Here is a 16,379-nt window from a genome sequence, read left to right as displayed (position 1 = left end):
CAGAGGCAGGAAGGAGAGTTGGGATGGAAGGGATGATGTGAGCAAAGGTGCAGGGGCAGGAACGAATGCGGGATGGTGTGTGTGTGTGTGTGTGTGTGTGTGTGTGTGTGTGTGTGATGCCTCCAGGAGGCTGTATGCCTGGGGGGGCAGGACATGCAGCTGGGGCTGGACTGCAAGCAAAGGAAAATGGCTCAGATTTTAGAAGGAGAAACCCAGTGGCGATATTCGTGACTAAAGATTTTCCCCTGGAAAGTGGCAACACCAGCTCTGTGACTGAGAATCAGGTTCCCATCTGGTTCTGGTTTTCCCTGTTCAGGGTGCAGGATAGGGACTTGTTTCAGGAGACAGAAGACTGCTTTGCTCCCCAAGCTACAGTGGCCCTGTCTGCAGAGGTGTGTCTCATCTCTGTGTGTGTGTGTGTGTTTGTGTGTGTGTGTGTGTGTGTGTGTGTGTGTGTGTGTGTATGACAGACACCAGGGTCCTACTGCTGAGTAGACCTCCGGCTTGCTTCTTGGCTGTGGGCCCGACACTCCCCAGCCCTGGCCTAATTTTGAGCTGGGGTTGGAAAGTTGGGAGCTTGGGCCAATGGCTTCCTGCTTCCCACGGAGGCCCAGGAGCCTGTCCAAGGCCCAGCTATGCTTGTTCCTACCTCAGCCTCTGTGGGAAAGTGTGCTCAGAGCATGGCCCCAAGCTTCTCCCAGGCGCCTAGCCCACTTGCACTGCCTGGGAGGGCCTGGACTCTTGGAGCTTGTGTGGTCGCCTGTGACAGCGAGAGAACCGTCTCCCAGATTTTCCCAAACTCTACATCACAAATGCGAAAACACAGAGCACCCAGAAATGCCAGGCCCCTTGACACCTGCTTTATGTTGTCTCTGACGCAGGTGCCTTAGGCCCATTTTACAGATGAGGCTTAGACAGGTTAAGTAACTTGCCTGGTGCCACACAGCTAGCAATGAGAAAGCAAGGCTGCAAACTCAGGGTTATCTGTGCTTATGGCCACCGCATGCACCCTCCCGCCCTCTCTAGTGTCTCACAACATTCTAAGGCCTGAGGAGGGGCACCTTGTCCAGAAAGCCCACTGATTTTGACCTCCAATGGCACTGAGTGTCCCAGTTTGGCCCCCAGCACCTAGTAGTGCCCTACCTGGAGCTGCCCAATAGAATTCTCTGTGATCATCGGCGGAAATGGCCTCTATCTGCACTGTCCAGTGTGGTGGCCACCAGCCACTGGGCTGTCAAGCACTTAAGTGATGGCTAGTGTGACCCAAGACCCCCACCAGGGATTGAACCCAGGCCCTGGCAGTGAGAGCCCGGAATCCTAACCACTAGGCCACCAGGGAACGCCCCAAGAACTAAATTTTAAATCTTAATTAAAATTGTAATGTAAATCGCCACAGTGTACTCAGCAGCGCGGCCTAGACCAATGGCCTGAATCAGGCACTGGCAGGTAGGTTTATTTGGCTCACATGGGGATGTGTGTGTAGCTGCCTGGGTTAAAATCCCAGCTCTGCCAGACAGATTTAGGGTCTCTCTGTCTTCATTTCCACCCATCTAATTGGATTGCTGGAGGATAAAACAAGTTAACACATAGTAAGTACCTGGTGCACAGCGAGACTCGATAAAGGTGAGCCTCTAGCTCACGCCTCCATCCCTCACTGCAGTCATGGGGCTCTGCACAGGCCCAGCAGTTAACCCTGGTGAGGGTTGGGGGGCTTCTGGAGGATCAGCTCGGGAAGGATGTGGGAAGACTGGCCTGGCTGGCCCCAGTGGGGAGGGCCAAGGCTTGGGATATCCGATTAGAGATGAAGAAACCCAGGCTCAGAGGTGTAAAGCCACTTCACCAAGACCATGTGCAGGGGTGGCAGAGCTGAGTGGTTCAAGCCCCATCTAAATGGCTGTATTCCTTTCATGTGCCCCAGGAATCCTCGTGGCTGCCAGGCTTCCCAGGGGCCTTGGCCCCACTGATCCCAGGCGGAAGGAGTGACAGCCAAGCCTGGATCCCCCTCACTGCCGGACCAAGTGGCCAACAGAGTGAAGCTGCTCCATGAAGGGGCAAGTGGCTACTGCACTCCACGCAGCAGGAGGAAATACAGGGCAGAGGGGCTCTCTGACCAGGCCAGTGTACCCAGCAAACTTGGGACGCTCCCAGGCCAGCCTGGGCCCAGGGCAGCTGGAGGCTTCCCAAGGGTCTGCCCACTGGCTCCCTGAGCAGCACGTGAGAGACAGGGTCTAAGGGGGGTCCTCAAAGACCGAGCCACCCAGCGTGGGGTTCACGAGACCTGGGGAATGGCAGTCCTCTCTGTGCCTCAGTTTCCTTGACTGAAATAATCAGGGCATTAGACTGGGCCCCATGTGACTTTTGCAAAGAGGCTTCCAGCTCCAGGCCCCAGGTAGGCCTGTGTCCTACTTGCTGCAGGAGGGGCAGCCTGGGAGCCCTGGGTAACAGCTTCCTGCCCCAGCCCTCCTCCAAGCAGCCATCCTGTCAGCACTGGACCTGCTCTCTCTTTCCTCTGGGTCAGCCTGGCTCCAACTACAGCGAAGTCACTGTTTACCAGGACACCCATTACAGATCCCAGCGGGCCAGCCCTGGGCCACTGCCTTCAGCCTCCGCCACGTAATGACGTCACCAAGAAGTTCCCAGAGGCCCTGGAGCGGGTGTGAGCCCTTGGACCCCAGAGCATGGTGGGAACTGGGGGCGGGGGGATGGAGGGAGTGGGCCAGGCCACCGCACTCTGACTGTGCCCTCCTTTTCCAAAGCTGGGGGGGACTGAGGCATGCTACTATTATTGCTACTGCTATTGTTATTATCACTAATATCATAACTGACAAGAATGGTGTATTTTTTCAAGCATTTACATTATGCTGGGGACCAAACTAAGCCCTTGACACGTATCAGCTCATTTTATCCTCATAACATTCCTACGTAGTAAGTTGTTTTATTTTCCCCATTTTACAGAAGAGCAATAGAGGATCAGAGAGGGCATGTCACTTGCCCAAAGTAACACAACATGTGAGCCCAAACTGCCTTAGTCTAGCGCTCAAATCATTTACCATCTTGTGGCTGATAAGGACACCTGTAAAGTTCAGACAGATAAGCTAAATTAGGAGTAGGTGGGGAAGAGGAAGATAAAACAAAGGCAAAGACTCAGGGCCAGAAATACCAAAAGGACACCGAGTTCTAGACACTTCCTTTTCACAGCATCAGCTCTGGTGTGAGCACAGCTGCGGGGAAGAGGAAGCCTGGCTGTGACACGTGGCAAGTGTCCACGACCACCTGTACTTAGAGGCACTGTGGCTTCTGGTTCTAACGGCCCCTCGTCCAGAGCGCTGAGGCCAACGGGTCTTCTGGCTGCTTCTCGGAGGCTCTGCAGCTGAAGTGACCCTTCATGGGTCTGCAGCCCGAGGACGGCCCGGCTTTGTCCGGGGCAGGTTTACAGTCTCCAGAGGCTGTCTCTCCCAGGGGAGTTTTCATAAATTCTGGGGACAGTGACGCTGGGTTGATGCTGTCCTGGGCTCTGCCTCCCTCTGACTTTCTCTCCTTCCCTTCCTTCAGCTCCCGGCCCAGTGCTGACCCCCAACACTCCCAAACTGGGCCTGCCACAGCACCCTGTCTTTTCCTTCATAGTTCTTACTATTGCGTCTTTGCTGCTTCCTCCTCTCCACTGTGGGCTCCGTGAGGCCGGAACTGTGATGTCTCCCCAGGCCTCGCATAGGGCTGGGCACCACTGGTGTTTGCTGAGTGAGTGCACGAAAGCCCTGACTCCTGGCAACCAGGCTCAGGGCTGCCAGGTGGTTCCAAGGGGCTGGCCAGAGCGGCGGTACTATCCTGAGCTGTCCCCCAGGCAGCCCTCCCCTCCTTTCCCCCCCAGTAAAGCCCAGTGGAAATGCTACTTCCTCCAGGAGGTCTTCCCTGATAATTATAGATGGGTCAGCAAGTGTGGGTGCTAATTTGTGTAAAATATGAGAAGGCTTGAGCAGTCTCGATGGGCAGAGTCCACCCTCATGGCTCGGTGCATTCCCTGTCCATTTGTGAGGATGGCCTGGGTCTCCTGTGCTCCATCCTCTGTCTGGGACATCACCCTGGCAAGTGTGTCTCTCTGCTCCCCCAGCTGGACCACAGTGCCTTACTGCCTCCTTTGCCCATGTCCCCTGTGAGCCCAAGTCTGAGAACAAGGGCACGTGTGTGCTCAAGAGGTGTTGACTATGTGCTGGGCACAGCAAGATGTGCTTCATATATATTACTGCAATTCTCTTGACCACTCCAAAAAGAAAGTGCTATCATTATCGCCATTTTTCAGATGGGGAAATCGAGGCACAAAATGCTTAAGTTGCTAGCCCAGTGGCAGAGCTCAGATTTAAAGTGGGTGTCAGCTGACTCCTAAGCCTGTGCTGAGAACCATCACCATCTTTTCAGGCTCTTGGCCTTCTGGCCTTCTCATGCCCCAGCCCCCAAAACCCCCGCCCCTGCCCTGATGCCCCTGCTTGGAAGCCTCCGTCTGTCCAGGCCTCTCCCTCCCTATCTGTCTCTGTCTCCCTCAGCATCCAAGTCCAGGTGGAGGCCTGGCTCCCCCAGGCTGCCTTCCCTGCCCACCTTCGGCCCCCAGGGGTCTGGCTCCCTCTCCAAGGCCCCCCTGCCCTCCTGGTCTGAGCATCTCCACCGGGCCTGCTTGACCATCTCATACTCAATGACTGACCCTGGTGCACTGGCCGGGCCCGCCCTCCCAGGAAGAGGACCGCAGGGGACTGGCCCCTCCACGCAGGCCCTCCTCAGGGTTTTAGCCAGAGCAGCCCTCAGGCCTTGAACAGACTCAACCACAGTTGTCTCCACTCTGCTTACAGAAACTCAGTGCTTAGTGACAAAAGGCCCGCAGTCCCGGAGCCCCAGGCCGCGGAGGGGTAGCGCTGGCCCACCTTCCCTGCAGCTGCCAGCTCTCTCCTCTGATCCCCTGCAGCACCACCAGGGGCTCCTCTGTCCTTAACAAGCACCTATTACGTGCCAGGCCCTGCGGTCACAGCACTGAGTAAGACAGGACCCACCCCTGCCCGGAGGAGGACAGCAAACAACCGGATAAAGCCAGTTGATAAACTGGGTTAAGAGCTGTGAAGAAAAGAATCAGGATGCTGAAGTGGAGAAAGAAAGGGAGGGCTCTCAGGAAGAGAGGATTAAGGGAGAGCCTGAGGGGCAGATGGAAAGGCAGAGGCCAGGGCTGAGGCAGGGGCAGGGGCAGGGGCAGGGACCAGGCCTTCCCAGGCGCAGGCCACAGGGAAGCTCCCGGAAGTCTTCCTAAGCACAGGGGAAAGCCATGTGGGTGTCAGCTCAGACAGGCTTTTTGGAAAGCTCCCTCCCCTGCTATTTGGAGGTGGGCAAAGGAAGAAGAGGGGGGCGGGAGGAAAAGGAGGGTGGGGAGGTCCCAGCACCCCTGCCCTCAGGTGAGGCCGCCCCATGGCTGAGAGCTCTTCGCAGGCTCCCCACAGGTTCCTTGGGAGGTGGGGCCCTGGTCAGCCCCGCTCGCCCCCCAGGTAGCTGGTTGATAAGCAGGCTGCCTTGCCTCCCGCACCTTCCTTCGCTCCCTCACTGGTATCTTCTCCCCAGTAGGCCGCCTGAGCTCAATCCTCTACCCCAGATCTGCTTCTGGAGGATTCCGAAACAAGACACCATCTCTCCCTGTCCCTGGCATGAAGTGCCCCCCACCTGCCCACCAAGATTCTCGTGGCCACAAACCTGCACAGCGAGGGCGCCACCCAGACATGCCGGGTGGCGGCCAACGTGGGATAACCACGTCGCAGGGCTCTGTAGGCCTCATGGGTGCCCCCTCCTGCTTGGGGTGGGAGCTGGGGCACTCCCGGCTATTAACCTTGAATTCTTCGACTTGGCAGGCGCAGCCTTCTCTAATCAGGAGCCTGCCTCTGCCTAATTGAATCAGACATGACCCCAGCCCAGCTCCCACTTCCCCAGCCATTCACAGCAGCCAGCAGCCGGCCCCTCCTCCCTGCCCCTCAGCCAGGCCCTGATTCAAGTCTCCATAAGGGCCTCCAGGTGCCCTTCTCCGCACCAGCACTCAGGATGCTCTGGAAATCAGCTGGGAGAGCTTCCCTGCACTGGAAAGAGCACTGAGCTCTGAGTCGAAAAACCTGGTGCAAATCCAGTTTCTCAGGGTGACCTCGAGCAAATCACTTTCCTCCTCTGGGCTGTAGAACCTGACAATGCAATGTGGCGGATGGGCTGGAGGGTGTCTGGGGAATGCTGGGCTCTGAAGGCTGGGGCTGCGTGGATGCAGCCAGGATGGGAGAGGCTGTTTGATGGCTGCAAACCCCTGCAGCTGCAAGCTGAGCTGTGCGTGTTGGGTGGGCCGTGGGTAGCCAGGCCTCTGGCTTCTGCTCCAGCATGTTAGCCCCTCAACAGTAGCGCTAGTGATAATAGGTCCCGTTTATTCTGAGCTCGTGCCATGCAGCGTCTAAACACTTGCAGGCTTTATTGAGGAGCAGGACAGGTAAGAGCCAGGCTCTCCCTCTGGACTGCCTGGGTTCTAGCCATCTCTGCCACTTAGCAGCTTTGCCAGTCATGTGACCCCTCTGTTTCTTAGTGGCACAATCTGTAAACTGGGGAAAATAACTGTACCCACCTCACGGATGGATGCAAAAAATTAAATGAGTTAAACATGTTCGTTACTTTCTGCTAAACCCCTGGGCTGCCTGGAACGTGCCCTGGTAGAAAGTTGGGCATCTTGTGGCTTGGCCCCTAGATCTGTTGCCTGCGCCCACTGGCCTTCCGAGTGGCGGAGCCCACTGTGTATGTACTTCCTGGGGGTGGGGATGGAGTTTAAGGTGGGCACCCAGCGGGCCACTAGAATCAATAGGCAGGGAAGGTGCCCACTGGAATGGGTACCCTTGCCCCTCTGCCCTGGGCCCCCACTCAGCAGCAAGTCCACCTCAGAGCTGCACCAAGAAGGCCAGGCGGGCCTCACCCCTGGGCTATTGAGCAGTTCGTGCAAGGGCCAAAGCAGCTGCAACTACAGGAAGGTCTAGAAATCAGAGCAGGACACGGGTAGGGGAAGAACTCAGTCCCCAGGAACACGCATTTCCTCTTCCCAGACAGGAGCAGCGGGAAGGGATGCTAGTGGGGCTCCTAATCCCTGGAGCCTGGGAAGGATTGAAGACCGCCCTCTGGGATCTTTTCAGGGTGATGGAAATTTTCTAAAATTGGATTGCCGATGGTTTCGCAACTCTGTAAATTTACTAATAATCGCTGGATTAACTGTATACTTAAAATGAGTGAATTCCTTATTATGTAAATTATACCCCCATCAGCCTGTTTGAAAAACAAAATCTCCCTCCTGTCCTAAGCAATGGGGCAGGCCTCGCCCAAATAGCCTCAGGTAGCCAGAGCCTCAGGCTGTGTGTCCTGGGTTGGGGGGTGGGGGTTCACATTGATTTTGGATTGCCCATGTGACAAGTGGGCCACGTGTTAGAGAGGCTCGGTCTGGGGGTGGAGTCACAGCTGCGCCCAAGGCCAAAGTCAGGTCTCAGTTTGGTAGGGGGGAAGGGAGACCAGCTTTTTTGGGTGCTTTCTGAACCAGCCTCACTGTGTCCGTTCTGAAAGGCGAGCTGGGCAGCCCCCTTCTCGGAGGTCTGATCCCACAGCAGGAGGCCCTCAGTGAACACGGGCTGGACTGGCCCTGGTGCTCCTGAGCCTTGCACCTTCTCACCTGGTGAAAAGCCTGGAGTCCCCTTAAAGAGTCCCCAGATGTGGAAAGTGCCCTCAACTGTACCTTCAGCTGCTTCCTACTGTGTGACCAGGGCAACCATGGGGTGCTGATTCTATTCAGCCCTATGGTCAGATGAAAGGTCCCACCTTGCAATTTGAAGCAAGTTCCCCTGGCCGTGGCCCCTGTGCTGCTCTTCATTACACACCCCTGTGTCGTCAGGGGGGTGCACACCTGGAGTTGGGAAGGGTTTGGATCCAGCCTCTGACACTTACTAGCTGAGAGGTAACTCAACCAATCTGAGCCTGAGATTTCTCATCTGCTAAAAGGAGGCATGAACCTCACAGGATTATATGGATGGTTAAACAAGATAGATCATACTCAAGTGTCCAGCACAGCTTCAGCCTAGTCTGCAACCGCCGGCCACAATGCCGGCTGGTGTAATATCCAATGTTGCCACAAGGGGGAGCCAAACACACACAGATCCCATGAACTAAGGCGCCTGAACTGACTGGTGCCTACCCTCCAATCTACATTAAGACCCAATTTACCAGGGCCTGCGAAGGGGGGAAGGGTCACGTGATCTCCAGAACGCTTGCCTCTTTCACATCCGACTTGCTGTGAATGTCCTCCCTGCTCACAGCCCTCGGCCCCTACTCCAGACCCTGGCTGTTACATGCTTGGACCAAAGACCCCCAAATTCTGTCCCCTCACCTGATGCCAAAGTGTGGAAGGGGTTAACGACTGTCCCAAATCACCAGCTGGACACTGGATGCCCCAGGCCGATCTCCTCTGGCCCAGCTCAAGCCAACACTCTCACTCTCCAGGCAGACAGACTTTCTTTCAATTCCTTGAAACTGCCCCAGTCCTGGCTCCTGTGCTCAGCCGCTTCCCACAGCGGCGGGCCAGGCCCTGCCTGTGCCATCTCCCCCCGCAGACCATGAGCTCCCCAGGGGCAGGGCTGAGCCTCGCCCACGTCTGTGGCCCTGTGCCTCACACCAGGAAGATGATGAAAAATGCTTGAGTGGACCAATGCTTCCCGCCCGATGCCACCAGAAGAAGACCCGGTCTACAGGGCTGAAGACCTGGGTCCGAGGTTCAGCTCCGCCACGGACTCCCTGTGGAGGGGCAGCTAGCCAGGGGACTAGTTACAACGCAGCAGCAGTAATTACAAGGCAGGGGAACGAAGACGCCCCTCAAACAGGACCTAATAGCGGAGCGGGCCTCAGGGGCTCTGTCGGGGGCGCACTCCCCCAGCTGGAGCCTCCAAAGGATGCCACTGCCCTGGGAGCAAGGGAGTGGGCACGTGGGGCCTCGGGCACCTGCACACCAGGACCGTCCTCCCGGTGCTGAAGTTTCAGGGAGACACAGAAAGCACAAGACTGAGAAAATAACTGGGACCCCCCTCACTCCTCCCAGTACCAGGATACCCTTCCCCACCCTGCCGCCTCCTTTCCATCCTGGCTTTGAGAGCTGAAAGTCCTGTGCCAGGACTGAACACAGAGGAACCCTCCCAACCTGGATGTGGCCCACACACGCCCTTGCTCTGGGCCGGCTGCTTTAGAGCCGGCCTCCCGCCGGCGTGCCCAACCAGCACAACAGCTGGGCCCGCGGAAGTCCTCGTTCCCTGGAGCTGACGCCCCTTTCAAGTGGGTTGGACACAGCTTCCTGTGGCCCCCTTCCTCCCACCTGCCCACCCAGGTTAAAGGGGGCCACGGCGGGAGCAGGGCAAGGGCTTCTGTGCTGTTCCAGCCCCCAGCCTCCTGCGGATCCACAGTCCCTAGGTCCAGCTGGCTCTCTCACCCATCAGCATAAAGAGGCTATTTGTGCAGCTGCCAGTGGCAGAGGGGCTGGAAGGACAGTACGGCCCATGTCCCTGGCCAAACGGGTGGTGGTAGGGCCTGCCGGGTGCGGAGAGCCGTCCCACTGACGAGGGTCGGACCAAGACTCAGCAAAGCAGGAAGCGGGTGGGTGGGCTGCCCACTCCAATTCCCACGCCACCTGTCCCTTGGGGAGTGCCAGGAACAGGGATGCCTCAGAGGTCCTGATAGCCAGTGGGGTGCCTGGTGGTGGAAGGGGCAGCTTCACCCCCAGTCGGCACCAACCCTGGCGAGCAATCCCGGAGCAGAGAGGGGCTCAGGAAAGGTCAGCGCAGCTCCTGTCTTCAGCTTGACCCGATTCCATTCCCCTAGCCTTTTCTGAGTGGCCACTGTGCACCCAGGAGGGGTGAAGAGGAAAGGGGGAGAAGAGAAAGTTCCCGTTTACTGAGCATCTGTGATGGCCAGGCACCCTCGAGGCATTTACAGGCACCAGTGTCCTCGAACCTCACAACTATCCTGCCAAGAGGGTACTACTGTTGGCCTCTTTTACAGAGATTTCAGCGGTGAAGTGACTCATTCAAGGCCACAAGCAGAGCTGGGAGTTCTGACTGTTGTCTCTGCAGTGAGTTTAATTCAATTCAAAATTTCCACCTAGTAGTGGTAGCCTTGAGCCCTGAGTTTGTCAGCCTACCCGGTCCCTGGCACATAGTAGATGCTCCATGAACACCTGCTGGGTGAAGGCCGAAGCAGAGATGCTCTCCAGGGCTCTTCCCAGGACCTTCTATTTGCTGCCCAGAGAAGCAGAGGGAGGGAAGAAGAGAGCAACCTGCCTCAGCACCTACTAAGTGCTCCACACACAGCCTCTATTTCATTCTCCTCGGCTCCGGGCAGGTAGGTGTGACTTATGGAGAAGGTCACGCTGCTGTCAGCGGAAGCCTGGATCCTGAAATCCAGAGTCAGGCTCCCGAGCAGGCCTGACCTGGAGTTTGGCCAGGATCGAGGCTGTGGGAGCTCCTGGAGGAGGCTCCCCAAATTCTCGGGGCTATCCTGGCTGCACGGCCGCGCCCACGCCCCGTCTTCCTGCTGGGTCCTGGGGCAGGGCTGGCAACGTCCCCTCTGTCCTCCTGGGCTCTGCTTTCCCCCAGGGAGGGCAGCCCCAGCCTCCACTCCCTTCAGAAGCATCAATGGGGAGGGAGGCTGGGAGACCTTGTAAAGAGCGCCTGTTCCGGGGGGTATGAACTCATGCCACCCCAGCCCCAGAACAGCTGCCTGTCCTCTGCCTGGGGCCTCCGTCTCTGGAAGCCTCCGCATCAGCCGCTGGGCCACCTTCACGAGGCCCAGGCCCAGATCCAAACCTGGCTCTCCGTCTGGATCAGGTAGGACAGCCTCCCTCTCTCGCTGGCCTGCCCAGGCATGGACACGGCGGTGGCAGGGGTGTGGACCCCGGGCCAGATGGAAGCCGGCCATTGGGACAGGCTGGGGCAGGGATGGATGGTCCCTCTGAACATTGGGCCATTGTTTCAGGCCACAACAGAGGGTGGCTCTGTGGCCCTGGGGCTGAGGAACAAAAACGTGTTTAGCAAGGCCCTGTTCCTCCCGTGCAATTTCGAGAATTTAACCAGGATCTGGCTGGCTTCAGTGGGAAGAAATGGGCCAAGGGGGCAGGACCAGGCCTAGAGCCGAGAGGGGCGGCAGGGAGTGGGAGACCCTCAGTCGCTATGTGAGCCCACTCTGCTCTGCAGGTGTGTGTGTGGGCCCTGCTGGCCGCGAGCTCCCAGGCTGGTGAACCAGCGGCAGGTCCACGAGTGGGAGGTGATGGAGGGGGCACCCCCGCCAGCCCTGGCCTCTGTTTTTCCCCTCTGCGACATGGGGGCCAAATGCGTGTGTGCCCACCTGCCCACGGGCTCGGGCCGAGAGCAGAGGGCCACGAATGTCGGGCGGCGAAAGGAGGCTGCAGTGCCCACAAGTGGCAGAGCTGTTGCGGCGTGGGGGGGTCTCTTGCCGCAGCTCCTCCCGCCCAGGACTGCCACGATGACGACAGCGAGCCTGGCCTCGGGCAGTGCTGACCGCGTGCTGGGTCTGTTCTGTGCCGTCCACGCACCATCCTCCCAACAGCCCTTGGTGGCAGGCGCTTTCGTTATTCACACTCTACAGATACGGAAATCGAGGCACAGAGGGGCCAGGGAGCCCAGACCACCTAACTCCAGAGGGGTCGAGGGTGCTGTTCACTCTGAAACCCTGACAGCGGGCAGTGCAATTTTTAACCTTGTTAAACGGCCCCAACCTGGGTTCAGTCAACGCTTATCAGGTGCCAGGCCCTGGGGGGCCAGAGATGTGGTGGGGAGAGACCATAAACAGTGTGGTGTGGCTGGTGCCATGGCCAAGGTTACGGGCTTTGGAGAGGCTTGCTGCAAAGTCTGAGGGCTGAGTAGGACTCCGCCCGGGGTGGGTGGGGAGAGGGGATAGGAGCGCTCCAGGTGGAGGAAACGGCTGGGCCTGGGCGTGGAGGCTGGCGACAGCCGGCTGCAGCCCTGTGCAGGCACCTAAGGATGAGGGTGGTGTCCGTGGGCCAGGAGGCTGGACAGGTGAGAAGGCCGGTCTCAGGCCCTCGGGCCTCATGGTGCTGCACCTCCCCTAACCCTTCTCTGAGGAACGTGCATCATGCGGGGGCGGTGCTGAGGACAGGGCTCCTGGAGGGCCCTTTGAGAACCTTTAGGTTCACTGTTTCAATGATGCAAATTTAAACTGGAACTAAAAGAGGCATTTGCTGGGTCACGTGGTTGACTGGCGTCCTGCCCGGCAGCCTGAGCTCCCATTTCCATCACTCTCATCACGGGGGAATCAGAGCTGAGGGGCCGGCTGCTCGGGGGCTCCTTGTGGAAGCCAGGCCAGGGGACGCCTGCCTCCCCGGTCCAGTGGTCCAGGATGTGGGTCTCAAGCGCTCAAACACGGGTAAGCCAGGGAGAGCTGGGCCAGCAGGTGTGGCCCCAGGACCGGATGGGTCATGTGCATAGCCCAGGGGGTCGCCTTGGGTGCCGCAGCGGTGCTGGGTGTGGCCTACACGAGGCCAGGCTCATCTGCTTGTCAGAGCTGACACTCAGGACCGCCCAGGACTCGTTCTGCGCTGAATCCCATTGAGTTCCAGGGATGTGTCCTTATCCCCCTCCTTCCAGATCCGGTGATCAGCGCTCTCTCCACCCCAAGCCAGCCTCACGGCTGCCCCAGAATCCACACAGGAGAGGCTAGGATGCGTCATCCCCAGCTTCTCTTGCCCGCCCCTTGCCAGCTGGGTGACCTCCGGGGAGCCACTTCATCTCTCCGAAGGGTCACATCACAGCCTACCGCCTGTGGGGGACTAACAGAAAGCCTGAATGACGTTAGTCATCCATCTGGCAAATCTCCTGAGTGCCTGCTCTGGGCACTGGGATTACGGTGTGATCAGAACACGTACAAGTTCCTGCTCTCCCAGACCGACAATAACATGGGGAGGGAACAGGTCACATGGGAGGTGGTGATAAGTTCCGTGAAGGAAGATGAAGCCAGGACGGGGAGAGCCAGTGCTGGGGATTTTAAACAGGGAGGCCAGCCAGGCACAGGCAGCTATTTGAGTCAAGGCTGCCAGGAGGTGAGGGGCCAGGCTGGGGCTCTCCTGGGGAGGGGAGAAGTGTTCCAGGCGGAGGGAAGAGCCGGCGCGAAGCCCTCAAGGCAGAACGTGGCTGGAAGGTGTGAGAAGTGGCTGGAGCAGAGCCAGGAGGGAGAGGCAGGAGGTGCCACCAGGGGCGACGGGAGGGGCAGGCGGAAGGGCCTCGACTCTGAGCCACAAGAGAGGCACGGAGGATTTTGAGCAGAGGAGGGACATGATCTGACCTATATTTTTAAAAGATTATTCCTTCCCCTGTGTTGAAAAGAGACCATAGTGGGCGAGGGCAGAAGCAGGGAGACCAGTCAGGCCAGAATCCAGGGGCGAGAGGAGGCTCGGCGCCCCTGGGGTAATAGCAGGGAGGTGGCGAGCTGTGGGCAGGGTCTGGGTATATGCCGAAGGCAGCGCACACAGGATGTGCTGACGAGCTGCATGGAGGGGTGTGAAGGAAAGAGGTGAATCTAGAACAATGCCAGGGTTTGGGGCCTGAGCCAGGGGCCCCAGGGGAGCTCAGCGCTGCTCCCACACAGCAGCAGTACCCGTCGGCCAGTAGTTCAAGGAGGGGAGGGCAGGGCCCTCGAGCAACCTTCCTGGGGCGGCCGCCTGAGGAGGCGAAACCACCAAGGCTGCAGTGCCAGGCTCACCAAACGTCTCTGTAAAGAACATCCTTTCTGTGCAGGGACGGTGGTCTAGCGCAGCCACTAGCAGCCCAGAGGTGGGCCCCGCTCTCCACCCACGGAAGCCAGCGAGCGGCCTGGGATCAAAGCCGAGGGGCCGAGCCTGTTGCAGGCCTTGTCTTCCCTGCAAGATGGAAAGGGCCACGGTCCCCCCACAGCAGCCCCCGTGAGCACGCAGAGGTCCCGCAGCAGCACACTTGAAAGGGGCCAGGGTTATCTGCAAAATTCCAGTTAAATCCACAGGCTTTGACAATTTGCTAAGCCACTCCACAGTCGCCCCAGAGTCAAAATAACGCTGTTCCTCGATCCTGTGTTTATGTTTCAGGATGGAGGGGGGAGGTGTTCGGTGGCCTGGGACAGAGCCCTGAGAGGGAGGGGCTGCAGGCACTTGGCTGACAGAGGGTCAGCCCGTCAGCCCAGGTCACCATGGGTCTGGGCTCTATGGCGAGCACTCTGCATGGAACACAGGTCTCTCGTGGCAGGTTCTGGAGGCTGAGAGGGGCCAGGGCGGAGGAGCCCTTTGGAACTGTGTGGCCACAGCTGACCCCACCTCCTGAGCCTCAGGCCCGTCTCATGCTGGAGGGGTTCCTATTCTCAGGCCTTCTCTTGCCAGATGAGATGTGAACTGGCCCAGGTGTGCGGTACCACCTCAAGAAAGAGGCAGATAACCCCCGCGGCCATGGTGACTCAGAGGCTAAATGCTTTATGACTCCTCCCTGCAAAAGCCAGGCTGTGATCTGCAGGGTTGGAGCACGCACAGGGCCACATTCCATTCCGTTCCACAACCTCCCACGAACAAAACTGCTGTGTGCTTCCAATGGGCCAATAGCACCAGCCGGGTTATCTCAGAGCACATGTCATCTCCGTAAGCCCTCTGGACCACTCCAGGAGTCCTGCATTCTCTCTTTTCAGGCGTGGGGACACAGAAAGGCAGAGAGGCTGGGCAAATGGTCAGAGATCACAGAGCCTTGAGTGGTGGGCCTGGACCCCAGAGCCGGCCCCGCAAAGCCATGCCTGCTGCCTCACCAACACACAACTGTCTCCCCGAGCCTGGTTTCCACCATCCTCGAGGGCCTTCCAGGGACAGGCAAGAGGCTAACCTACTGCTACTGGTGCCCAGGTCAACAGGTGAAATAGGACCAACTTATTTAGCTGCCTGGCAGAGAGCGGGTTTAGAGGCACGAACCAAAGGCGGGGTCAGTTGATTTTGTGGCGATGCACCTGCTATTTCACCCACAAGCAGCAATTCCTCTCCCCTCCTCTGGGCACACGATCATGTGTGACTCCAACGACAACCCGCCTGGGGAGGGGCATCTCCTCTCTCCCCGTGGAAGGAAGGAGAACAAGAGGCTCTGAGAGGCCATCACAGCTGGGGAGTGGCAGGGCCAGGAGGACCCGGTACACTGCTGCCGCTCTCAAGAGCCTTCCTCTGCCTTGGGAGAGTGAGGAAGGCTGGGGCGGGAACACAGAGGAGGGGGGACAGAGAGGATGCACTGAGAGGTGTCAGGACCACAGTCCTGGTCCCCCGATTCCTCCCCAAACCAGGGAGGGTGGGCAGGAGATGTGGCAAGGGTACCAGCCTCCGGAACCAGAAAAATCTGGGTTCAAGTCCTGGCTCCAGCTGTGAACCTGTTTCCTCATCTGTGACATGGGGACAAGAATATGTAACTCCCGGTGCAAACCTCTCTCACAAGCCTGACGCATAGTAGGTACAGTGAGAGCGATGTTTTTCCCGCTGGTGAGAACACACATTTGTATCTCATTTTGTTGTTTACAAAGCTCTTGCCCAGCCCATGTGTCATCTAAGTTTCCAAGACAATCCTAGCAAGATCACGGATTAATCACTCTTCCTTTTTTTACAGATGAGAAAGAGAAGGGGAAAGTACCTGAGTGTAGCCAGTCGTGTGCCTAGTAAGCAGCAGAGTTGGGGTGTGAGCTCAACACCACACCTCCCACTCCCTGTGGCTTTCAATTGCTCCACACTGTGAACCACACTGTGATGAGTTTCTGATGGTTCACAGCATTTGCTTGTTTCTTAATCCTTTGGTAGCCAGTAAAGGAGATGGCTTTTGTTGGGCCAGGTGAGCCTCTGAGCTGAGTAATGCTTTCCTCCGCCAGAGGGCCTAGGCCACTTTAGGCTCTTAGTCTTACAGCATGCGTGAAAAGAGAAGGGCTCGTTTAGGCAGGACTGCCATGTATGGGTGTGCAGGTTGTGCACTCTACTACCTCTATGGGCACCGTTCACAGAGAGTGTACCGTTTACAACGGCGCCCCTGGAGCTGTGCAACACACCCTTGTCTGTAGGCTTTCTCCTCCCCATCATCAAATGGCCTCCTGCCTCTCCCCACCTGTCCCAGACAATTCCTTTGTACTATTCTTTCCCTTCCCTCTGTAGTACCCATCCCATCTGCCTCTCTCTTGTCCACTCTGGCACTTTAAGATTTCAGGGGAACAGATGTATGGAGTGAGGTAATCAATTTGCATCCCCTTCAGTCCTCTCCCCCAACCCTCTCCCCTACTCGACCCTCTTCCCTGGCTGC

The 16,379-nt window shown here is 58.0% G+C and overlaps 1 protein-coding gene across 3 annotated transcripts in view; it reads right to left on the bottom strand.

The window, feature by feature from the left end:
• Positions 1-16,379, bottom strand: part of SH3PXD2A (SH3 and PX domains 2A) — a 234,468-nt gene that overhangs the window by 88,867 nt on the left and 129,222 nt on the right. The window lies entirely within an intron of this gene.

This window comes from Eubalaena glacialis, chromosome 1 (genome assembly GCF_028564815.1).
Source record: "Eubalaena glacialis isolate mEubGla1 chromosome 1, mEubGla1.1.hap2.+ XY, whole genome shotgun sequence".
Classification (NCBI taxonomy): Eukaryota; Metazoa; Chordata; class Mammalia; order Artiodactyla; family Balaenidae; genus Eubalaena; species Eubalaena glacialis.
This window is presented reverse-complemented; position numbering and strand designations above follow the sequence as displayed.